At 44.2% G+C, this 25,988-nt stretch overlaps 1 protein-coding gene across 3 annotated transcripts in view; it reads right to left on the bottom strand.

Moving 5' to 3' along the window:
* Window positions 1-25,988, bottom strand: part of DPP6 (dipeptidyl peptidase like 6) — an 837,334-nt gene that overhangs the window by 230,397 nt on the left and 580,949 nt on the right. The window lies entirely within an intron of this gene.

Below are 25,988 nucleotides of genomic sequence, written 5' to 3' on the forward strand. Positions count from 1 at the left end.
TTGCTAATCCCGGAGGAACTGGCAGTTTTGCTGTCATGCATGTCTTTGAATCTGTACCTCATATCCTCAGTGACACAGGTCCTTTGTTTAATCAACTGAGATGTCAAAGATCCCTGTGGAAAGTTAACGGAGCGCTTCCACTGAATGGCATGCGTGTACAGGCATGGAGGCACGTCTCTGCGTGTGTGTGCATGTGTGTGGTGTGTATACTTCCTACAAGCCAAAGGGTAAAGGCTCTGAAAGGACTGTAGGTGGGGAGGCAGGGCACACAATAGGGAGGAGAAAAAATACTGCCTTTCTGAGTGAAGGCGGTAACATTGAGCCAGTGTGAAGGTAAAGGCATTTCTCACTATAATCAGTCAATCGGTGAAAAACACTGTGCAGACTGGATTGATTCTAATGGTATCATCATTCCTCTTCTTTATTTTATTTTTTAACATTTTTATTGATTTATAATCATTTTACAATGTTGTGTCAAATTCCAGTGTAGAGCACGAAAAGAAGAGGTAAATGTGTCACTATATGCCGATGACATGTTACTATATATAGAAAACCCTAAAAGGTCCACACAAAAACTGCTAGAGCTGATTGAAGAATTCAGCAAGGTAGCAGGTTACAAGATTAACGTTCAAAAATCAGTTGCATTTCTTTACACTAACAATGAATCAACAGAAAAAGAAAGTAAAGAAACAATCCCCTTTAAAATAGCACCCAAAGTAATAAAGTACCTAGGAATAAACCTAACCAAGCAGGTGAAAGAATTATACACAGAAAACTATAAATCACTGATGAAGGAAATTAAAGAAGACTTTAAAAAATGGAAAGATATCCCATGCTCCTGGATTGGAAGAATCAATGTTGTTAAAATGGTCACACTGCCCAAGGCAATCTACAGATGTAATACAATCCCTATCCAACTACCCAGGACATATTTCACAGAACTAGAACAAATCATACCAAAATTATATGGAACCATCAAAGACCTCGAACTGCCAAAGCATTACTGAAGAGAAAGAAAGAGGCTGGAGGAATAACTCTTCCAGACTTCAGACAATACTACAGAGCTACAGTCATCAAGACAGCATGGTATTGGTATCAAAACAGACATATGGACCAATGGAACAGAATAGAGAGCCCAGAAAAGAACCCACAAACTTTTGGTCAACTCATCTTCAACAAAGGAGGCAAGGATATACAATGGAATAAAGACAGTCTCTTCAGCAAATGGTGCTGGGAAAACTGGACAGCAGCACGTAAAGCAATGAAGCTAGAACACTCCTCTTCTGTTTTTAATCTTCTTCACAGAATTACGTTTGTTTCTGTTTTCTTTCTTCTATTTGCTTTGGCTTTGATTTTCTCTTTCTAGTTTGTTAAGGTGAAAGTTTAGACCTTTGGTTTGATTCCCCATCTTTTTACTAGAACTATTAAAGCCAGAAACGTCCCTCTGTGGATGGTGTTGGCTGCGTCTCACAGATTCTGATGGGCTGGATCATGGTATTATTCAGTTCAAATTATTTCTAATTTTCCTTGTAAAGTCTGCTTGGCCCAATGATTATTCATAAACATGTTTAATTTCCAAATACGTAAAGTTATTCTGGCCCTCTTATTTTTACTGATTTTCAATTCAAGTCCATTAGATTAAAGAATATACTGTACATGGTTTCAGTCTTTTAAAACTCACTAAGACATTTTGTGGCCCACAGTGTGGTCTGTTCTGGTAAAGCTCTGGACGCACATTCAGTGACGTTATTGATATGGATGCGTTTGGTTTATCATCTTTTTCTATTTTTATTTTTAGTTTGTTTTTACTTGCCTCCTCTACTTCCTACTTCCTTCTTTCTTGTCTCTTGACTTCCATGTTGTGTTGGAGTGTTTTTTAGCATTTTGATTTCCCTATTTTCAGCTGTATTCTTTGCCTCCCTTTTAGTGGCTGTCTCAGGGATTATAACATACATTCACCGTATACTTTCAGCATCCACAGAGAGTTACTAATGTACCACTTCTCATGAAATATGGAGACCTGTCAAGTTTTCGGGTCCACACCCAGACCCATGCAGGGATAGCAGTGCTGTGCATTACAGTGACGGCATGTATATATTCCACAACACTATAATTATTCTTTATAACACTATTATTATTTACAAAGAAATAAAGAAGAAAAAGTCAAGACAAAAATTGCCTTTTGCACTATTATCCACGATTTACCATTTCTGATGCTTTTTATTCTTTATCAGAAATATGTGTCCCGTGGGCTCGCATTTTCCTCCTTGAAGAACTTCCTTTAGGGTTTCTGATTATATGAATTGGCTGACAACCAATTCTTCTAACTTTGTTTTATCTGAAAGTCTTCTTACTTAATCTTCATTCTTGAGGGCTATTTCTCTTAATATAGATTTCTAGGTTAATCTGTTTTCGTTTTCCTCTTAACATTTTGAGGTTCTGTTCCACTCTCGTCTGGTCACCATGGCTTCTAACAAGAAGCTGGCTATTAATTGAATTATTTCCCTGCATGTCATTTGTGTGCACTTTTCTTTTGCTGCTCCCAAGAGTTACTTGCTGTCTTTGGTTTGCAGCAGTCTGACTGCAGTGCAATTCAGGTGGGGCTTCTTCGTGTCTCTGATGTTTGCTGAGCATCTAGTATCTGCAGACTTATGTCTTCATCAAACCTTCAGCCATTAATTTGCCAAATACCTTTTCTCCTCCTTCATCTGTCTCCTTGCTTCCTGGGATCCCCGTTTCCCATGGACTGGGCAGCCTGACGTTATCCAAGTCTCTGAGGCTCTGTTCATTAAAAAACAAATTTCTCTCTTTTGACCCTGAATCATTTCTGTTGACTACCATCCAAGCCATTTTGTCCTTCCTTTGTCATGACTCTTTGACTAACAAATATACACAGTGATTTTCTTAAATTTCCAAATGTGTATTCTTCTGTTTAGGAATTTCCACTTGGTTCTTTCCATCGTTTCTATTTTTCTGCTGAGATTTCTCTGCTGAGAGTTTCCTCTGTGGAACTCATGCTCGTGTTAACCCACTGAGGATATTTACAATAGTTCTTTTAAAATCCTCGTCTGTCAGTTCCAAAATCTGTTTCATTTCAGAGTCAGACTCAATTAATTTTCTTTTATGTTGAGAGTATGTTCCATTCTTAAAAAAGAATTCTTTGTACATAAGGTAATTTCATGGTATATTCTAGACGTTACGGGTTACTTTCCGGACATGCTAGGTTTTGTTAGTATCCTCCACTGCTTTGCGATAGCAGGCCATTTTTTCGCTAGGCCTGGATGGCCACCTCTGTCTTTCTGGGCAGCGTCTGCACCCTCAGCTCAGATAGTTTATCTGGATGAACTGCTGGGGTTCTCATCACGGAGGTTTGGTGCACGGTCAGTCAGATACTGCTGCACTTTTCTATTTTATTAATTCCTGTTCTACCTTAGCTCATCATCCCCCGTTCCTTAAGTTTGACACTTAGCTTATCAATTTCAGCATTTCTTCTTTTCTAATACAATCACAGCTGGTGCTTCAAATTTTCTTAATGACCTCTTTACTTAGGTCCATACGTTTTAATGGGTGTTGTTTTCAGTACTGCTTAGTTCTGTGCATTTTTGGTGTCTCATAATTTCCTCTTCAACCTGTGAGTTATCTAGAAGTTCCAGTTTGCAAATGTGTGGGAAACATTCTCATCTACTATCATTTTGTTACTGGCTTGTGATTGCCTACGTGTGGCCAGAGAAGTCTGCAGTATTAATTCTTTGAGATTTGCCGAGACTGGTTTACGGCCTATAGACTGGTGTCTATTTTTGCAAAGGTTTCTTGAGAGAATGTGTGTCCTCTAATTGTAAACTGAGCTCCCCGTGTGGCACGTGAAGTAACCAGGTCAGCTGTAGCTTCACACTGACTCTCACTTAGCTACTATTTTGTGTGTCCGACCGTTCCTTAAGTAAGGCCGTTGGATGGAAAATTTCTAGGATGATGATGATGTTTTGAGTAACTCTCTCCTGGAGACCTCCCACATTTTGTTTCACATATTTCGTGACTGTTTCGTTAGATGGAAGCAAGTGTAGAATTTTCCTCTCTCCCTGGAGTTTTGCAACTTTTCTAACTACATTTTCTCTCTCTCATAATGCTTTTGAAAAAAGGACAGGTCTTTTGCAGAACAGGTGAAATAATAGTATATACAACCTCATCTTGCCCACGTGGGGAGTCAAGGAGGTGATACTCCTGAGACACGTGATGTGCCCACAACCGTCCCGGCTCCAGGGCTCGCCGCGCTGCCGTCACCACCCAGCAGAGGAGCTGGACTCACCCCGCCTCCCTTCTGTCTCCCATCTCCCGCATCTGACCCTCGCCTGCTCATCCTTCCTCTGGAAGACTTCTCGAACCACCGCTTACTGCTCACGTCCAGTGTTCGGGCCGTCACCCTCGCCCTCACCGCTCCAGGGCCTCCCAGTGGGACTCTGTCCCATCCTCTAAGCCACACTCCTTTAAAACAAATTTTTTTCTGCCTCCTTGGCAGAGACCACACAGGCCCGACTCCTTAGTCTGATACCCAAGGCCCGACGCGCTCTGGCCAGGGCTTCTCTCCCCTGTTAATCTTCTGTCCTCCCCCACTGAGCACCCCAACAATGGCAGCCTCTCCTGCCTCCCTGAAGCCTCCTGCCACCGCCCTTCCCTGCGATGCCCACTTCCCACTCCCGCCAGGTGAAATCTTCCTGGGCTCAGCATAAAAGGTCTCTCCTCTGTGAAGGTTTTCACGCCCCTGCCAGGTGGAATCAACCCCTCTCTGCTGACGCCGGGTGTTCATTCATCCTGCTTCATGCCCACCACAGCGGGCTGGTCACTTGTCACTACCACTCTCTGTCTGTCTCTCCCACCAGAGTCACGATTCCCAAGGGAGGAGGCCACTGCTCTTTGATTTCCTAACACTTAGCAAAATGACTGATATGTACGCAGGTGCTAAAATGATGTATGATGAATGAACATACCCCCCAATTTTTTTTAGAATAAAGATTATCTATTAAAAAATGAATTAACCAATTCATATTCTCCCGAGTCTGATTCACCAAATATCCCACCTCCTTGAGAAACAACAGGCAGAGCTCCTTGGAAAGAGCGGGTGTTCTGCCAAAGGGGGTCCCATCAGAGGCGACGTGAAAGGACGTCGGGAGGAACATGGTGGTTTTCTCAAAGTACACCTTTTGCGCCTCCGTATGAGATTCTGTTATAGCTATTTTATCCCCATCACTGGGTTGCCATAGGTGTCACAGGGGAGCGCCCCTGAGTGCTGAGGCCAGGGAGGGAGCTCAGTGGGGATTCTAGGGAACAGAGAGAGTGAGGTTCTCAGCAAGAGATGCCCAAAGAAATGCCTGCACACCCATTGGCTAGTTGTTTTTCATACATCAAGTAGCCAGGGCTCTGCATTTAAAATACATCATTAACTTAGCTGTTCTGTGTACTTCAGTAATTCTTCAAAGCTCAGAAAGTTACAGGAAGAGAGAAAGGTTGCCTTGGTCGCACAAAGGGTGTGATTTCTTTCCTTTGTATTTTGTTTCCCCAAGTTGTGACACAACAACATACAGCAATGCAACAAATTGTTTTACTTACTCTTCCGAGAAATAAGATAAAATTCCAGTCATTTACTCTGAGGACCATATCAGCTAACTTTACGTTTTGCTTATTTTTGCTGAACAATAATGTATTTTTCAGACAGCTTCCAAAAGTCTTACCCGTCGTGAAAATTCTAAAAATGCATGCTATTTCATGGCACTGCAAGATTTTGTAAAAATTGACATGGTTTAGTTCTCATTGCCAAGTATAATCTGTATACGCTGGTTGGCTTTGAAGAGCATATTAGTCCTTGGTTACCTAAATATTACAAAGAATCGATGTGCAGAAATAGATTTTAATTTCTGAAACAAACAGTGCACATCATCAATGGAGTAAATTTGATTTTCCCCTTGACTGTCTTCTTTTAATTTTAAATAGCTGCCAGTAGAAACAATGTTCTTTCCATTTACTGCTTACTTTACTTTGCTCAGATATAATTTATTTGTATTTATATATGTTCTGATGACACAGAGCATATATTTCCTAAAAAATATAAGAGCATATATTTCCTAAGACAGTCAACACCCGTATGATGGTTATAAAATATAAACCCCAAACACCCACACTACAGTCTAGAGATACCACTGCCCTTCGAATGAAGTTAGGGTTCCTTCTGTGAACAGTTGATTCCAAGTCTGGACAGGAACGACACGGAAGACCAAGGAAACTACCCAAGTCTATTAGGACCAGGTCACAGTGACTCGGGAGCCACCTGGAGGAGGCTCCCACCCGCCAAGGACTGGACGTTTGAAGCAGCAGAAAGGATAGCTGCAGCGGATTAAAGCTCATGAGCGATGGATAAATTCAAGAACTTAGAACGATGACAGAGAGACAACCAGCTCGATTCACCATCATCAGAGAACACTCATACATTAGCATGTTGTTTAAAAACTGGTAAAGAAACAGAAAAGCATCAAGACGTCCCTTCTTTCCCGTACAGACTGTATCTTTGGGTAACCCAGTCACAGACAAGGGCAAGTGCCACCCTGTGGAAATATTCCAGTTACCAGTGGGAAAGACTGATGGCGCTAGAACATCGCCATTCTGCAGCGTCTAGCGCTTTAAGGTTCCGACCAGCAGGGCTGCTGCACCACAGAAGGAGGGGCAATGAGCATCCACCGCCTCCTGAAGGAAGAAGGCGACACTGCTGATCACACGCTACCAAAACCAGAACAGAACCCCGCAAATCCAGTCAAGCTGCTAGACTGAACTGGAGCTCACAGGAAGCAGGGGACAGAGGAGCATCTGACCTCTGCCATGAGGACACGAGCAGGAGACTCTGAGAAACTATGGGGAAAATGACCTGGTTTCTTCAAATCGTAATGACACTTATATGACAATGGGAAATGTAACCGCTAGTAAGATTACTAATGTTATTAACACAATTAGTAGGATAATTAATGCTAATGAGAAACTATTGCTTTTGGTTGGGGTTTATTTTTTCTCTTGGTGTGACACGGTCGTTCATGTTCTTCTATAAGGTAACAAGTCCGTATCTTTGAGAGCTGTCCGTGGTGCGACGTGGAGGATGAAATGAAACGGCGTTGGGGATCTGCTGCTGGCCGACAGGCGTGGGGGGACAGGAGGGCAGCACACAGCGGGGAGGGGCCTGGCCAACAGGAGATACGGCCGAAGGCGTGCTGTGGGCACACAGGAGTTTACTTATTCTTTTTCCTTTTGTTTAAGTTTAAATGTCTCTGTAATTAAAAGTTAAAATTGATTCTGAACTTCAAGTAGTTAAAAACGATCATGCAGCTATCATGAGACTAAAGCTACGCTGGCTCATTCTCACGTTTTGTCCTTTCTTGGGCGTTGGCAGAAATTTGTACTTAACAAAACTCATCTGATGTTTTGGTTGCAGGCAGCTCGTGGTTGTGTTTTCATCATGTTTCTCCAGTGCCCACTAGGCCATAGAATAAAAGTTCTGCACTCTCTCCCTCCGAGGTCAGGGGCCAGGGAGAATGCGCCGTAACCAGTGGCGCCCTTCAGCCCTGACGCAGACACACGGCCTCCGGCCACGGGCGACTGCTCCTTCAGCTTCCAAACAGCAAGGCTTGGGTGGAGAGTCATAGGAAGAGACGACAGTAATTAGAAAGCTGGTACTAGGATTTACCTTACTTTAGGAAACATAAGCCAAATGCAAATACTTTCAGTTGGACCACATTCATAATCTAGAACGATGGCCACTAGCCACGCAGTCTTCCTAATATAAAATTTTTTTATTCTTATTTTTTGTTGAAGTGTAGTTGGCTTACAATGTTAGTTTCAGGTGTACAGCAAGGAGATTCAGCTATCCATACACAGACAGATATAAACATATGTATTTTTTCAGTGTCTTTCCCATTACAGCTCACTGCAAGAAACTGAACGTAGTTCCCTGTGCTCTACAGCAGGTCCTTGCTGTTCATCTATTTTATGTGCAGTAATGTGTATCTGTGTATCCCATGCTCCTAATTTACACCTCCCCTCCCTTTCCCCCCGGCAACCACAGTTTTCTATGTCTGTGAGTCTACTTCTGGTTTGAATATATGAAAAAAACTCACAAGTCCGCAATGCTCCTCACGTCATGCTACTTTCCGCAGCTGGAGGTAACTATTACACCAACTCCTTACTCTGAAAACTGGTCATTAAAAGTCAACAACTAGGGTGAATCCTGCTTTTTCAGTAGTTTGGGGACCCAAACAGCCCGTTCATGAGGGAGAGCGCCTCCTCCCAGAAAACTACCCACTCTTAAGTAAAAAAGGAAGGACGAACTTAGAAAATCACCATTTTCAGAAGAAACGATGAATTTAGAAAATCTCCACTTCGCAGCCCCTGGTGAAACACCTGATTCAGGTGAGGACCCTCAGCGGGCGCTACACACACTCAGAGAAAAGGCGATGGGAGGTTCTCCTGGTGCCAAAATGTTACCCCAGAGGAAACACGCCAGTGTCAATGGGGAAAACGCAGACTCATCGTGGAGGGGCTTGGTGGCCACCACCCTCCCACGAATCAGCCTCAGGGTCCCCAACAGTGGGGCAAACTGCAGTGGAGACACACACGTGAATTGCTCTGTGAGGAAAGAATCAGGCAAACCCAGGACGTGGGAGGTTCCACTGTGCGCCGGCCTGACGGGGGACACCACCTCAGAGAACAAAGGGGACTTGCTTCGCAGTAACGGAACTTTAGAGACATAATCAAGGAGACTCACACCTCCTTAATTTGATCCCAACTGGGAGGAGAAAGCCACAGAAGATATTTTGAGAAGGAATGAGGAAAACTGAATATGGCCTGGGAATCTGGTGATCTCAGGGATTTATTACCAGTTTTTCTTACAGCTGATAACGTTGCCGGCCTGTGGGAGGACATGCTTTTGGAGACACATGCTTCAGTCTTCAAGGGTGGAAGAAAATGACGTTACAATTCATGTTTAAATATTTTCAGCAAAAAAAATGATAGAGTGATAAAAGTGTTAAAATGATAAAAGTGCAGAAATTAACTGGTTTTATGGGTTTTCACAGCACTGTCTGTCTACTCTGCTCTAAGGGAAAAATGTTTCACAAAAAAGGAAGCAGACCACAAGACCCAGCAATCCCACTCCTGGGCATGCGCCCCCCAAACTGAACACTAAGTAGGAAAGACACTGCACCCACGTGTCACAGCAGCGTTACTCACAACTGCCCAGACATGGAAGCAACGTAAGTGTCCATTAGCAGAGGGAGGACTGGATAAAGAAGGTGCGGCCTGTACACACTGGAATACTACTCAGCCACAAAAAGAAGGAAATGTGGCCACTTGCAACAACGTGGATGGACTTGGAGGGTATTATGCTCAGAGAAAGAAGTCAGAGAAAGAAAAATACTGTATGATGTCACTTACATGTGGAATCTAAAAAGCCAAAACAAACTAGTGAATATAACAAAAAGAGAATCAGATGCACAGATACAGAGAACAAACTCGTGGAGACGAGTGGGGAGAGGGTGGGGAAGGGCTAAGAAGGGGCCGAGGGCTCAGAGGTACAAACCGCTGCGTGTGAAACAAGCTATGAGGGCGCCCTGCACGGCGCAGGGAGCGGGGCCTGTAGTTTACAACAACTATGAACGGATTATAACCTTTACAACTGACTCCCTGTGCTGCGCACCCATAATGCAGCACTGTGCATCAGCTATGCTTCAATAAAAACAGCAGAAAAGGAGGCAGAAAAGAAAACAACATGGCCCCCGATTGCTAGGAACACCTGCAGGGTCAGACGGACATAAGTGCTCTTCCCTATGGAGCACAAACTGAGATGCTTTTAGGCAGAAAGTGGGACGCCAGCAGTGGCTCTGAGCGTGCGGGCAGGGCGAGGGAGACGCCCGTGTGGAAGGCCACGCGGTGCAGCCCTCACGTGCTGATTTTGAAAGATGGAGGTGCTTTGGTGGGTTCTGGGTCGGATGTCCAGCAACTCTGGAGCAAGGCTGCAGTTGAACGTGTGTGTTTAGGTATGAAGTAGCCAAAGGGTTCCAAAATATTAAAAAAAATAAATTTTTGTACTCTGGGTTTTCTTTTTGATATCACAAAAATGTCAGAGGGAGGCGATGTTGGCTCAAAAATGCCTTTCAAAGAGCAAGCTTTTCTAATTACACTCCTTAAGTGCTAAGTCACTGCCTGGCCCCACCAGCCCGCACGGAACCAAGATTCCCAGACGAGATCCTGAGACCTCGGGGTTCCCAGCTTCACTCCACCAGCACCACCGAGCGAGAAGCAGACGCAGGCACCATCGTCTGGGTCATTCGCTCCCTCTGGCTCGAGGGCCTCTCACGGACTCTTGGTTCACACTTGTGCCAGTGACTCTACGTCTGTGGCAGGACAGTCTGACTGGGACGTCAAATGTGTCTCACTGTCCTGCAGAATCTTGAGAATGAGAATAAGTTACAAACATGGCAAGCAATCCCTTCCCCCTTTCAAGAACACAGCCAGGGTTACTGTGTTCTTTAAGTCTGAGGCAATGAAGACGGATCTGCTTTGGGAAAATCTAAATTCTTGGCAACAAAGAGCTGGATGGTCTGGGGCTGAGATGCGTAAGTGCGTGCGCACAGATGGAGGGCAGTGGGTGATTAAATTCTGTGGGCTTCAAACTATGATAAAATGACACCACAATATCCACTTTTACAACTTGGGTAATTACATTGACAAGTACTTCCCAACAAATAATGGCCTCAGCCTGGAAACCACTCGGAGAGTAGCTACATTTCAAAGATGACATGAGCAGCTTTAAATTTCACTTAGTTTTCATCACGGGATCTGAGACTGCCCGATTGCACCTTTGATTAATGGACTGCCCAAATCGCTTTTAAAATCTTTTAAATTTCCATTCTTCCTATGGGAAACAACTTTTATGTGCCACAACAGAGCCCTGCTTAGATTTCTAAATAGCTTATTCTACCAAAACCCCACCAAAAAGCAACAAAACGTTTCTTCCTGTATTTAACACTGTCAAACATACGCTTACGTGGCTAAAGAAAGGAAAAACAATTTGCCAGCAGAATTGGGGTTTGTTTTTTCAACTTATTTTTTCATCTGACATGATCATGAAAGAAAATACACAGGTAAGGAGGCTTTCAAATAAAAAGATTGAGGGGAGTGAAAAAAAGAAAGATCAGGGAAAAAGTCCTTTGTTAATAATGTATTTTTAAAAATACTTATGATTAGTTGGTATAAAAATCTGAGTTCTTGAAGGGACTTTAAAGTGGTTATACCGTAATGGTTCTATTATTTAGTAAACCTGACTTAGAACAAATCAAGTATTATGAAGGCGTCAAAAAATTTCAAAAGACTGTGAGATGGGCCAAAAAGCCCCCTGGGTAGCCTGTCTGCAGACTATGAGCCATTGTACGCTGTACCCTTCTGGGCTCCTTGGTTCTTCAGACGTTCACTCCTGTCCTTGTCCTGGTATATTTTATGAGTCTGAAAGTTGTAGAAAGCTGGCAGTGGTGCACAGGACTCTTGCTGATGAGATGCAGATGGATTTTGTCTGGTAGAGATGCAACTGAGCCCTCGGCCCGATAGCACCACCATGGAAAAAGCCAACTTTCCAGCAAATTCACTTCCGCATTTCTGATTGCCCACGTATGTGTGTGCTTTCTCTCCCTTCTCTTCAGATCTCACTGGTTCTCTCCTTAATTCATGAGCTAAATATAACCATAACCTTTGACATATGTTAATTTCATATGAATGTAATGTCATGAGCCTCGTGATTCTTCCCTTCAAAGAATTCTTCAACACAAGTTCATTATGTGCAAGATATGGACAAAATTTCACAGATGGGCTATGAAAAACATCGCTAAACCACTTGAAATGTAAATTTGGCTAACAATTTGTTTAATAATGAATCAACTTACAAATAAAACCTACTATTTTTTAGAATACCAATTTTTATCAAAATCAGTTATTCTTCAAATGTCCTGAACCATTAGTGGATTCTGAAATTTACTGGGCAGTGAAAAATGTTGCTTACATCATTCCAGCACCATAACTTATTAGTACATCAGTAATTACTTCTCAAACCCCATCCCCTCCAATATCATTCACGGTTTTGTGGGCTATCATTTTAATCACAGTGCTAAGAGCTGAATGAATGCTAACCTCTCTGCATACTTTCATCAACAGGGGTTTGATGACAATAGGTATTTCCAATACAAGCGCAGAAGACATATTCTTAAAATAACCTCACTGTCAGCAGGCATTATGGTAAGGCAGCAGACTACTGCAGAAAGTTATCTCAAATTTTATGTCAGTATTGTTCACCCTAAATGATTATTATGGAACAAATTAGCAAATACAGATACCTAGAGGTCAAATCACCTTACTTCAGGCTTCTGTGAAAGAAACCACTTTCTGCTGACAAAGACTAATAAATGGGCTGAAAGATAGAAATTTGACAGTGTTTTCCTTCAAAAAGAACTCTGATGAAAAGTGCCAAGGGTAGCAGACGGCCTGTTGGGAAAAGCTTGGTAAAGGAGTCTGGGAACCAGGCTTCTATTTCAGTCTCTGCCACAGACAGGATATACCAGAAGCATGCAGTCAAATTTGAAGCAGTGTCCTTAAGGGACACAGCATGCTATTCTCCTTTCCTTTTTCATACCTGCCAGCAGGAATGCTTTTATGATGGCTGGAGCTAGAGCAGCCATCTTGGGCCTTTTGGTGATCTTGGAAATGGAATCTAAGAGCCAAATAAAACATTGGTCCTACCTCTTGACTTTGATGTGAGAGAGAAGTAAATTTGACAAATACATTTCTGTCTTGTTTAAACCAGTATTGTTTTCATTTTTATGTTGCTCGGAGATGAATCGAATCCTAAGAAAGAGATCAGATCTAATTTCTGGGTTTGGAGTCAGAAGATGAGTTCTAATCCCACGGTGGTGTTCTCCTGACTCAGGTTACCTTCTCTCTCTGTCTTTCATTTTCAGTACTACTAAAAGGCCTTATTTTTCAGAAGAGGCAGCTGGTGAGTTCAGCCATATGGAGGCATTTTGAAAGTAAGAAAAAAAAAAAAGAAAGTACAATTTGTATAAATCTAAGCTGCTATCGCCACCTGCAACACTCAGATCTCTGCAGAGAACAGTTATGACTTTCTACTAACCATTCACCTATTATTTTATTTGTAAAGGAAAGAAATATTATGAACCATGTTGCAGAAGAATTTGGGATAGAATCTTTGGGGGGAGAAAAAACTCGCCTCTGCACAATTCTCGTCCTTCTGACTTAAAAGCAAACAAAATAATTCAAAATGTAAGGAGGAAGCAGGCTGATGTCCCACACAGAATGAAGACAATCATTACACGAAGTTATCCTGTCTATTCACTGGGGTGGAAAAGCAGAAAAACAGATGATTAGAGGTTCTTCCACTGTCCCGGGGAAAATGGGCTGGTACCCTTTGGAGGAAACATTCACTCCTGCAGACCTGCTCAGTTGCGACTGTCAAGCCTCCAAGTGCCTGATTATATAGTGGATACCGGCGGGCTGTTTATTTCGGAGACGATCTGTCTTGTGTAACACATATGAGACGTCAGTGCCACAGTGAGTGGCTGCCTGGGTCTGTCTGCTCAGTAGAAGGTGAAGCCTGATTGCTCGGTCTAGGGGGAGGTTCTGTCTGTCTGGAGGCAGTCCTGTCTGCCTGGGGGGCGGTCCTGTCTGTCTGGGGGCTGGTCCTGTCTGCCTGGGGGGGCGGTCCTGTCTATCTGGGGGGTGGTCCTGTCTGTCTGGGGGCGGTCCTGTCTGCCTGGGGGCGGTCCTGTCTGTCTGAGGGAGGTCCTGTCTGTCTGGAGGCGGTCCTGTCTGTCTGGGGGGCAGTCCTGTCTGTCTGGGGGCCGGTCCTGTAGGCCTGGAGGCGGTCCTGTCTGTCTGGAGGTGGTCCTGTCTGTCTGGGGGGCAGTCCTGTCTGTCTGGGGGCGGTCCTGTAAAGCAGGCGCAGCCCTCCGAAGCACGCCCACCTGCCCAGGTTCCCCTCCAGGGGAGGGGCTTTGGAAGATTACCAAATGACGTCACTATTCTAAATCCGTCTCTGTCTTCCAACTCGGCTCTGCCCAGTCTTTCCCTCCGGGCTTTGAATGGCAGAGGCCCTGCTGGGATTGCTAGAGGAACGCGAGTCAATTAGGGAGCCAGAACCGATGGGTCTGAAAGCCCCGGGCGACCGGGGAGGACCCAGAGCTTGAGCGGGCAGGACACCAGTCGCACACGGGCATGAACATGCCGCAGTGACCACAGGCGAGGAGGCCCCGCGCTTCTCTCCTAGGGACGTGGGAACCCGTCTCTGATGGTAGATCGTTAGCCCGACGTACTAGAAAATCCCCCCCTTTCCTAACTGCGTACCCTTAGACAGGATATCGGACTTTGCTGTGCCTCAGTGTTCCCATCCGAGAAACAATGGGGACATGACTGACATCTCTCTTATATGACATTAGATAACGTCTACATCCAGCTATTGAGCACTAGGAAGTATTAAGTCCTAAGAATGCTGTTAGCAGCAGACAGCCAACACCTGAGTTGTGCTATGGGCGTTCACAGGACTTCACAGGAATGCTGTCCATGTGGGACCTGAAATGACTGTAACCTGAGGGTCAAGCATTGCTGTGTAGTCCTTCTACTTCATGTGTGCCCAGCAGGACTGTGTATTCTATCGTCTCAACCAGGACAGCTGAAAGTGCATGCGGGCGGTGCTTTAATAATCACATCAGGGCAAGTGACGTGACCTGGATGTCCGAGTTGTATGAATACTGGTTTATTCCCCAGTTCAGCAGAGCTACAGCTGGCATTGGCAGAAACAAATTTTTATACTTACCCAAAATTTTAAAAATTAAAAATCCTGACTTAATTTAATGGATATAAGTTTCACTCTGATGCATTTGCAATAAGAGGATAATTAAACCGGAATTATCAGGACTATAAATCTGACAATTATATTCCATGTGTGCCATCGATAAAGGCTCCAACTGAAAAAGCAACAGAACAACTTGCTCAAAAAACTGACTGCACTGTAATTTAACAAACACAGAATAAGGCTCAGCTAATCTTTCGGTTACAGTGTCTTGTCATCCACAAAATCAATGAATGGCGTTTCAAGTCGGCAGCAAAGACATTGTTTTTATGCGTGGTGAAGTAGCACTCATTTTAATGGTACACGTCGCAGTCAAAGACAACGTTGCAATCTTTGGGCAGTAATGAGTTCAGTCCTCTTAGCCGGTGGGAGCGTTCGGCTCAATTTATAGCTATTGGTAGAGCAGACAAAGGTCATGACTGCATCTCATTTATTAGAGCTGCCTTTCTAAACAGTGGAGGTACAGGGTAAACGATAGTGAAATTGTAACCTGCAGCAGAATAGCTGTTTACTCTATCAGGGAATGGATTTTTTTAAGTGCCCAAGTTCTATTGCTTTCCTTTTTTATTTTTCCTGTTTTTGTTTGTTTTTGTTTTCAGCATGTACAGCGGCTGTGATTTACACATGTGCACTGTCATGTATTAATAACAGGCGTGGTGCCACAATCAGCTAGGCACGACTGAAAAGGCAACGTTTCCTTCCCTCTACTATCAACAGCACGGAATAACAAAGCAAAATTTCCTGCCGCAAACGATATTTTACACCTTATTTATTCTACAGAATGAAATAAGGTCAACTAGATGAACATCAGTAACTTTCCTGTGGGCACACACACACACACACACGTACACACACACACCCCCACATCGACTCAACTAGGGCCAATGTATCTGACTTTATGAGCAGTGGACGAGCCTTCCAAATCCTGTCCGGGGTGGACTTTTTCAATTCATTTCATCCACCAAGTATTCCAGAGGTGCTCTCTGTGCTCGACCCTGCGCACGTGCTAATCTCTTACTGTGTGCTCGCCCCCACCGCCAGACTCAAGAAGACACTCTAGGGTGTCTGCTAGACGTGGGACATGATTCGTTCTCCTCTCCCTTTAGCGGAACCACACTCTAATTCCAACTTAGAACATCAAATAATCCTTGACCACGCGGTAGCTCCCTTCAGCTGGGCGTTGCTAGGGAAGCCGCGGCACGCCCTTGGCCCAGCTCAGCACCTTCTCCCCCATTGCCCACCCCTTGTTTGGTTCAGGTCTCTCCTTCCCTGTTGCTGCTTCATTTGTCGTTCTCCTCTGAAGGGAGAGGCCATGTTTTGGTACATTTTGATGTGTTTTCATACAGTCAACACATAACGGGTATTTTAAAAGAAAACAAAATTAAAAACCATGGTAGAGAAAAGACTGGAAGCCTCTGAGTGAAACTGGAAAATTAGGTATGGCGTTTTGGTGCTCTGGAACGACTGAGTACCTCTTGTCATAACAAAAACCCACCAAAGTGCTCCAGTGAGCTACACCAAAGACGCAGCTGAGCCCTGTGCCCTTTTAGCAATGCCACCAACTGTCGCTCAGATAGGAGAGCAGATTCTGCAAGTTTGACGATTTGATTTCTGCTCATGTTTCTAGCCTATTCTGCTATCTACTTAAACCATCAGCAAATAAATACTTCAATTTTATTTTCAGTTTTGAATTTCATGCATGTTCTATTTCCTATAATAGTCCCAGTTTTAATCATTACTCCATGTGCCACATCAAAGTATTGGGTCTTAAATATCACATGCTATCACTTATATGAGGAGTCTAAAAATATATACAAATTGTATTTACAAATCAGAAATAGACTCACAGACATAGAAAACAAACTATGGTTACCAAAGGGGAAAGAGCGGAGAGGGGTACATCAGGAGTTTGGGATCTGCAGATACACACTACTGTATATAAAATAGATAAACAACAAGGACCTACTGTACAGCACAGGGAACTGTATTCAGTTTCTTGTAATAAGTGATAAAGGATTACTCTGAGTGATAAATAATATGTGAACTTACTCGGATCGCAGCAAGTGCTCAATAAACATTTATCGACTCTAAAAAAACAGTACAGGGTCTTGTCAAGTGAATAAATAATTGTTCTTCCCCAGAGAGATTCGCCTGGTTGCTGCTGCTTCTTACAGAAATCAGCCATAGTATTCACCACACAAACCCTTCATGACTGTGAGTCATTTTCTTGAATCGGTTTCCGTGGTCCATTTCTCCCAGACCATCAGTGCCCTCCCTGGCTCTTAACTCTAATTCATTGTTTTCCGTTTGGTACCATTTTCTCAGTGCCTTCTCAGACTGATAAGCACAGCCTTCACCTCTAGTCTTTTGGATTCCATGCATCTTGGATGCTTTCATGTTTCTGTCTGAACCAACAACCACCAGAGCTTTGTGCAGGTGTTGAAGAAGTACTTTTGGAAAAGTCTTATGACATACATTAAACAAAGCTGGTGACACAAGAGAGCTTGGACAAAAATCTCTTGAGACGCAGTCCAAAGTTCACTGCAGCATCACCAGACCCAAGAAAGAGTCACTATTTCTATAGAAAAGAGAGAAAGGAAAATGGTAAAAAGCTAGTAGGTCTAATGTGTACCAGGGACCAAGGTTGGTGAAATTCACTGTGTTGCGGGGAAATCTGCACTGTGGAATGTTAGAGCCGGAAGAAACGGTGGTGCTATCTCCACACGTCCAGTTTATTTATTTAAGGAACAGGGTGTAGTCCTTCTGCTTCTGCATCGTCTTGCCTCTCAGTTTCCTTCTATGGCCTGATGGTTGTGGAATGTGAAAAAGGAGGACAAGACGGAATTATTCAATGAAGAAGTGGAACATAAACCTTCAATCATGTGGTATTCTGGGGGGTAGCAGCCAATCTCTTAAAAGTGCCACACAAGATTCCAAAAGGTAAATTTTATATTGGACCAGCCTAAAAAGACTTTCTAAGCCAGACCACCTCTCCAGCCACTTTTACATAATGTAGTAACAGATTGGCAAAGAGAAACATTCTAGTTGAATTGAAGAAGGATAATTGGGCATGATTTGTTGATTCGTACATAAAGGGTATTTTTTGGTTTAGGCCTGATTTCCTGGGCGGGGTTGTCAAAATGGCACTAAAACAGCATCGCGTCCTTAGGTCGCCTGCTATTTGGGTGATTTCTGGAAACATTAAGAATTACTGAGGTGCACGTGGCAATACCGTAAAGCACTAAACAGAATTTCCACATGTTCCAGCAATTCCATTTCTGGGAATATACACAAAAGAAGCGAAAGAAAGGGCTCACACACATCTGTACACTCGTATTCACAGCAGGACGCTCAGTACACTCACAAGAGCCAAAAGGTGAGCGCAACCCAGTTTCTATCACGAGACGCATGGCTAACCAAAATGCAGGCCAGACAGACACACACACACAGACACACACACACACACACACACACACACACTGGAGTACGATCCAGCCTTAAAAGGGAAGGAAACTCTGACACCTGCTACAACATGGATTAACCCTGAGGACATGATGCTCAGTGCAACAGGCCAGATGCAAAAGGAAAAATATTGACTGTGTGGTTCCACTTATATGTGGCACCCAGAGTAGTCAAATTCATAGAGAAGGAAAGTAGGATGGTGGGTGCCAGAGTCTGAGGGGAGGCGGGTGGAGAGTGAATGTTCAATGGGGATGGAGTTTCAGGTTGGGAGGATGAAAAAGTTCTGGAGATGGACGGTAGGGATGGCTGCACAACAGTGTGAATGTGAGACAGGCTGGGACCTGGGACCCTTTGCTGCAGTGCTCACACCTAGACAAACGTCTCCTTGAGCAACAGAATACAAAGAAACTAGAAGGGACTGAAAATAACTGCACACATGTGCAGCTGGGGCAAGTCATGAACAAGATACAAAAAGACCAAAAACCCAGCTGCCACTTCTGAGGTGTCTGGAGCAAAAGCAGAGCCCTGTGCACGTTCCCTGCACACAGCACCACCAAGGGGGCGGGCAGACCACCTACACCGCCCCTCCGGCCCCACGCATGGATCCACCCCTACTCTTATCCCGTTTCAGTGACCAGTTCGTCCTCCCTCAGGGAGTGAGCCAGAGAACCTATTACTTGTTTCACTCCATCCTGCTGCAGCAAGAGACCCAGCAGAGCCTCGTCTGAGTTTCTCAGTTAGCCTCTGATCAATTTCTACTGGTGACAGATTCCAAGAACCTGAATCAGTAGCAAAAGTACTAAATGCTGCTAAACTGTGTGCATAAGATGGTTAAAATGGTAAATTTTACATTATATACACTTTACAACAATTGAAAAAAAAAGAATTGCTGGGACAGGAAAATGGGTTTAATGTAGAATATGCGGAAAAGAAAGAGGGTCGGAGAAAGTATACAGCTGTATATTAACCTCTTTTTACTTTCATTCAGTTCCAAGTTTGTGGCTTTGGAAATCATGGGTTCTGAAAAAAAAATCAGCATGCAATTACTTATGCAAATGTAAGAAAGATCTGTGGGTCAGGGAAGCATTTATTTGACCCCTACACCACCTCTCTCCAGCGTGCTGCTCTGAGTCACTGGTGGGTGCCACATGCCTGGACCAGTCGCTTGTTCCTGGATAACTCTGAGGGGCAGACAGAAAGGAAACTGTCGAGGACCAACCAAGATGGCGGAGCTCACCTCCCTCCACGAACACATCAAAGATGCACCTACACGTGGAGCAATTCTCACTGAAAACGAACCGGAAACTGGCAGGAGGACTCCTGTACAACCAAGGTTGTAAGAAAGACGCACAGGTAACTGGGCAGGAAGGGAGGAGAAGCTTTCAGGCTGAGCCCTGGGCCCCTGGGAAGAGACTCGGCGGGAAAGGGAGCTTATCTGGGGGAAGATCTGCTCTGGGGAGCAAGTGGTTCAAGCCAGACTGGACACCCCAGTCCTGGGATCCTCTGCTGGGGAGACAAGCCCCCTCGGCTGGCTGGAGGACCACTGGGACTCAGGGCAGAGCAGCGGGAGCCCGGACTCCACTTGTGAAGAGCGTGCAGGGGCTGGCTTGCCCCAGGTGCAGGGCGGGGGTCTCCTGACACCACGAGGAGACACTCCAGCCCCGTCCCCCAACCCCACAGCCTCACCGCCGGGTACCGGACTGGGGGCAGCACTGCCGGGGGGTAGACTTGACTGTGGGGCGCCAAGGCGACTCTCGGCATGAATTGTTAACAGAGAGCGTAAGTGTGAATGAAACAAGAGTTCAGAAGCATAACTAGAACACAGAGAAAATCACTCTATTTACAGCAGATGTGGCTCCAGAGGACACTTAAAGGAATTCTGTAATTGGATGGATTTAGGGTGTTCAGGCTGAAGAGAAAGCAAATGATGAGCGATCATTTCTTTATGCTCTGTCGTGGGGGTCTGCACGTTTCGGGTGCTGGAAGGACACCCTTAGGATATTTTTCATAAAACTCATCGTATTTTTGTGCTAGCTGTTTGGGTCCAGCCCACCCCAGCCTGCCGAGCAGGGAGTGCTTGTTTCTACTCCCTCAGGTCGTGAATTCATCCCATGTTCTGGAGTCTCACACGGCCATTAAAGTCCACCGCCTTGTGTAAAATCCAGTGACTGGCATCTCGGTCTGTGATCGTTTCTGTTCTCACAAAATTTATCAGTCACCAGATGAGACGGTGTTCAGCCAGCAGTTGGCCAAGCATGGAGCGCTCAGCGCAAGTCACTCACTGTCAGTGAGAACGTGTCATTGCCAGGGAAGATGACCTCACCCCCGTCCCGTCACACATGATCTCCGTTTTGAAACGCAGAGTCAGAGATTTTATCTGTAAGGCAGGGTGCCTGGGCACCGAAGTTCGATGGTGACCATCTTCTGTAGAAAGAGCTACCCTTACACCCATCATCTTCTCCACAAAGACGATTCTCTTCCACAAATGGGAGTAACTCATTGCAATGTAAACGAGAAGAGAACGAAATGTTACGTTTTTGCTCATAATCCTCTTTTCTTCACCTGAAAGCCAGGCGCTTTAACATTCAAAGCTTCAGTGATATGGCACCATGCTTGGTAAGTTTGAAGGAGAAATTACCATTAGAATTATCAATGGTTCTGTCACGAAAAAAATAACATAACACCTTTAAAGTACTTTATAGAACAGTCCCCAGATAGAAATACATGGGGACACGTTGGTTACCAGGAAGAGAGGAAAAAAATAGTCACTTCTGTGACAGGATTATCTGTAAGCCAATACCGATCTCACAATGCGATTATGAAGAATCTGTCTCAGAGATTTAAAGCTTTTTCATATTAACTGGGCAAAGCTAAAACACGATTATGTTTAAAAGTGTACATCATTTAAAGAAAAAATGTATAATGTTTATGAAATGGGTGCCATGATTTTAAATTTAAAAAAAAAAAACAGCTTTCTGTCAATGACCTCAGTGACTTTTAACTTTTGTCATTAATCACTGGATGAATTTTGTGCAAATGGATCCCAGTTCTATGAAAAATTGCAGAACTGTTTATGTGACAGTTTATGGCAGGTGTTGGTCTAGCACACATCTAAAGGGTGGCGTTGCATAACTATTTAAATGTTTTAACAAATTCCGTTAAGAACATTCACAGCATGAAGAGAATTATACCACTAACGTTTGATTAAATCAACTTTATTTGAAAATATAAAAGCTATTAAAACACCACCACCAAAGGAGCATAATATATTCACTATAAAAGTTAGGAAACTGGAATATTTGTATGGCCTACAAATTACATCAGGATACAATATACTGTATAGGATACACCATATGTTTACCAATCTGTTCTAGAATTGTGCTAAATTTTACCTTTTTTGAAAATTAATACAATCATTTCTGGGTCCCACCCCGCTCCGGTCTTTCAGCTCCTCTCTCATTTGCCCACACCGTCTTGCAGGTTACTGACCATGATTCTGTAATTTCCTTGGCAAGCTGGTTAGTGTGAGTTAGGAAAAGCATATTCAACTACTGAACAAAGCATCAGAAATGCAAGCTTGACGCTCCTTTACCTCTGAATCCTCAGACAAATGGACGCCCTTCTGCTTGGCCTCCAGAACCAGAAAACGTGTTTTTAAACTGGCTGCGAACCTGGCTGTATGTATGATACTCAATAATTATTGTTATTCAGCCTTTCTGAGTGGGTGATAACAACACTGCCTCCTTCACTGGCCATTACAACAGTTCTTACGTACTCTGCAGACAAGTTCATTATCAAATGTATGATTTGCAAACATTTTCTCTCATTCTGTGGGCTGCCTTTTCACTTTCCTGATGGTGTCCGTTGAAGCACAAAAGCTTTTAATTTTGATGAAATCTAATTTATCTATTTTTTTCTTTGGTTGCTCATACTTTGGTGCCATATTTAAGAATCCTTTGCCAAATCCAGTGCCATGAAGATTTACCCCTGTTTTCTCCTGAGTTTAATAGTTCTAGCTCTTATATTTAGGTCTTTGGCCATTTTATAACTTAATTTTTTTCTTTTTTATTGAAGTATAGTTGATTTACAATGCTGTGTTAGTTTCTGGTGTACAGCACAGTGATTCAGTCATACCTTTGTTCTTTTTCATATTTTTTCACTATAGGTTATTACAAGGCATTGAACATGGTTCCCTGTGCTGTACAGCAGGACCCTGTTGTTTATTTAACGGTCTTTGATCCATTTTGAGACAGTTTTTGTATACGGTGTGAGGTAAGGGTCCAGTATCATTCTTTTGTATAGTGCCATCTACTTGTCCCAGGGCCATTTGTTAAAAAGACGTTACCTCTCATTTTCATGCTGCTTTTTATCATAGTTTAAGCATTTTCACAGGTGTGAGGTTATGCAGTTTTACTCTGTAACAGAAGACTGAGGCGATCAGCCCGCTCTGAGGTTGACAGGCTTGGAAAGCACAATTGCCGCCTTTTCCTCCTGCACCTTCAGTCAGCCTGCAGCTCCCAGAGTCGTCTGAAGCGAGGTGGGCTGGGGCGGCACGCCCGACCTCCAGCACAAGTCGAGGCAGCAGTGGTGCACACTGCGCCTAGGTCTGGCCTTTTCCTCCCCAGTCCCCCAACCCGACTGAACTTCTCAGCCTCTGCGGCAGCTGGACGGGCCACGTGGCTGACTCCCGACCAGTGAGAACTACAGGGAGGGGCGGCGTAGGCCTCTTGCAGGCGCAGCCGCTGAAAGCCCTGTGAGAAACTTCCCACTGTCTTCCTGAGTCTGTCACCGAGACACAGAGTGTCCCATGGGGGAATCTGAGTTCTTACAGACACCATGGCCACGACGGGAAGGAGCCTTGGTCCCTGAAAGGTCGCATGGCGTGACCTCAGGGCCAGCCCAATCCACATGAACTGCAACGAGAGGAAGAAATAAAACCATGCAAGTTACCAAGTGCCGAGGCAGAGAAGGGCAGTTCAGGTACAAGGAGGCACCAGACGGAGGCGGACGCCTGCGATGGGAGTGAGGGCAGAGTGGGCGTCCTGGAGAAACACCCCAAGCTGCAGTGCGAGAGTGAGTTGCTCTTCCCAGACCCGAGTTCCGGGCAGGGAGGAAGCAGAGACAGATGGGCACTTAGCATAAAGAGCAGCTGCTCAGCCAGGGCCTTTCCTTACAAAACTAGCAAATAGCAGAACCGGGGCAGGGCAGTCTCCTCAGACTGGTCATCTGAGGCTCTTTCAATTAAGCCGAATAGGTGGTGGGTGGGCGGGGGCAGATGCCAGGATTTGAAGAACTGTCAAAAAATTAGATGGAGTCTGAGTTGCTGCAAAAGAAATAATCAGAGCTACGGACAGACAATTCTAGGGAGGAATCTTAGATTAATACCTTGAAGAGCCACGTGCCAACCGCCGCTGGCTTCCCCAGTAGGAGCACTGAGCTGCGCTGAGCGGACAGGTTCACACCCGGGCTGGCTGAGCGCGGACCAGGGGTTGCAGAGATTTCTTTACTGTCTGGCTTGTTGACATGAAATTAAACCCCTTCCAGTCCTGCTTCTGCCTGCTGGCCTCCTGCACGGGTGACTGATGCCCACAGCAGAGTCTAGGTTCGGAATGCCCGAAGACCCCTGCTAAATCCCATGCTCCCACGTTCCGTTAAGATTTGACTTAAGAATCACCTCCTCTAGAGCCTCTGAAGACGAGCACTTCTCTGCACGCGCCATCTTCACTGTGAGCTTAAATGTATTTTTCTTCCAAACCTCTTAACTTGATTACACATTCTAAATATTCCCCAGATGCACAAAGGTTCATTTTGTTTTTAAATTTCCCTGTAATTCCATAAGTACTAAGGGCCTTTAATAACACAGCCAAAAGTGCTTTTGATTATAAAGGGCATACAGTTGGTACTTAATACATTGAATGGTCATCAAAGGAAAAAGTGCCTTAGGAAATTAGATAATATATTTCATTCACTTGAAAGCCAATTTCTGTATCTGCTGGAGACTTTGGCAAACCCAAAGTGGTCTAGGCAGGCCTGGAAAGTGTGGTATAAAACTTGCAGGCTGTGAGAGCAATTTCTAGGAAAATTGTCCTGATCCCTGTTAACCAATTACTATCAGAAAGGGAACATGTGTGAGTACACAGTAATTCTCTTCCTCACTGAGAGCGCAGAAAGAGGTGTCTGGTAATGCTTCTCCTTGCTAATCCTGCGACCACGCCAAGCAGCATGGGAGGCGGGTGAGGCGGGAACTTCTTTTATCCTAAATACGGATCTTGATTTCAAGAGAGAAAAGAAAAACATTTATCTCTTTCAGGTGTTATGGGTCATCATCTGTTACATGCTTTTAGCCTTCTATACAGAGAAGAATGAAAGAAAAATCGCTTTTAAATACGTTATTTGGAAGAGTTTAGCTAAATACTGAGTATCGCATTAAATAAGAAAACAAAACAGTATGTATTTTTTATTATTCAAAGGATGTTCCCTCTCAAAGCATTAGCTATTTGAGCACTTCAGAGTAAATATGCCAATGGGAATCTTTTTCAGATAATTGTATTGTTATAACGTACATTCATTCTTAAACACTAAAAATGTCACAAATACGGCTTTCAATCTACTCAACTCTCATCCCCACAGAAACACACTGCTCCTGATAGCATAGAAAATTGTGAATATTTTAAAGTCTTTCTTGAAAGCTCTTGAAAGCATTGATAGGGAGCAAGCGTCCTTTTGAGTATTATCCAATACGTTACATGTGTCAGAGATGAATCAGGCCATTCTGAATACAAAGAAGAAAGGATTACATGCAAAATCCTTTAGAAGGAGGAGCCACTTACAGAACGGAGGAGTAAGGACCTCTGAAGAAGAGCTGCTTCTTTATAAAAGCAATGAGATTGCAAACATTGTCAAAATCAATTTTCCAAAACTCTGGCAATTAACCAGTGGCTGTCAACAATCTGAGATGCATTTATTCTAGTAAAATGGCTTAAATTTGGTCAGAATACTGATCTTTGTGGCCTTTGAACTTGCTCTGTTCCCATCTTCTTCTCCCCGTCTGCATGGTAGTCTTGAAACCCAACAGCTTCATGATCAGAGTTGCCATTAAAATCATCAGCTTAGAAGCTGCTGGAGGGGGAGGCACAGCTTACAGCTCTTCAAAATCCCCATTCCGAGAGGATGGTCATTATTTCATCTGCCTAGCTGTTTCTTGGAAACCTGCACTCACAGGGTTTGTCTTTATTTGATCTGACTCAGACTTGCTCACTGCAAAAGCCTTTCTCTTGGGGTATTTATCAGAAACACTCAGTGACAACTATTAAGCATGGCAGCTGCCTGAGGTCACGATACCAGCTGGAGTAAAGGGGAAGTTGACCGAAAAAACCTAAAAGGAAAAGCTAGGGGTGAGATGTCCACGAGGGCTTTGAAAACCTCCAACACACTGCTGGGAACCTAGAAGGCTACATCCACGGGCAGGACCATAGGCACGCCCAGGAAATGGCTAAGAGTGCCCCAGTCTCTCACTTCTGGCGACCCTGAGCCCCGAGACTGGCGGGTGTAAGCTGCCTGCCTGAGTACGGAAGCGATGCCCCAGCAC

The sequence above is a fragment of the Vicugna pacos genome, chromosome 7 (assembly GCF_048564905.1).
Source record: "Vicugna pacos chromosome 7, VicPac4, whole genome shotgun sequence".
Lineage (NCBI taxonomy): Eukaryota > Metazoa > Chordata > Mammalia > Artiodactyla > Camelidae > Vicugna > Vicugna pacos.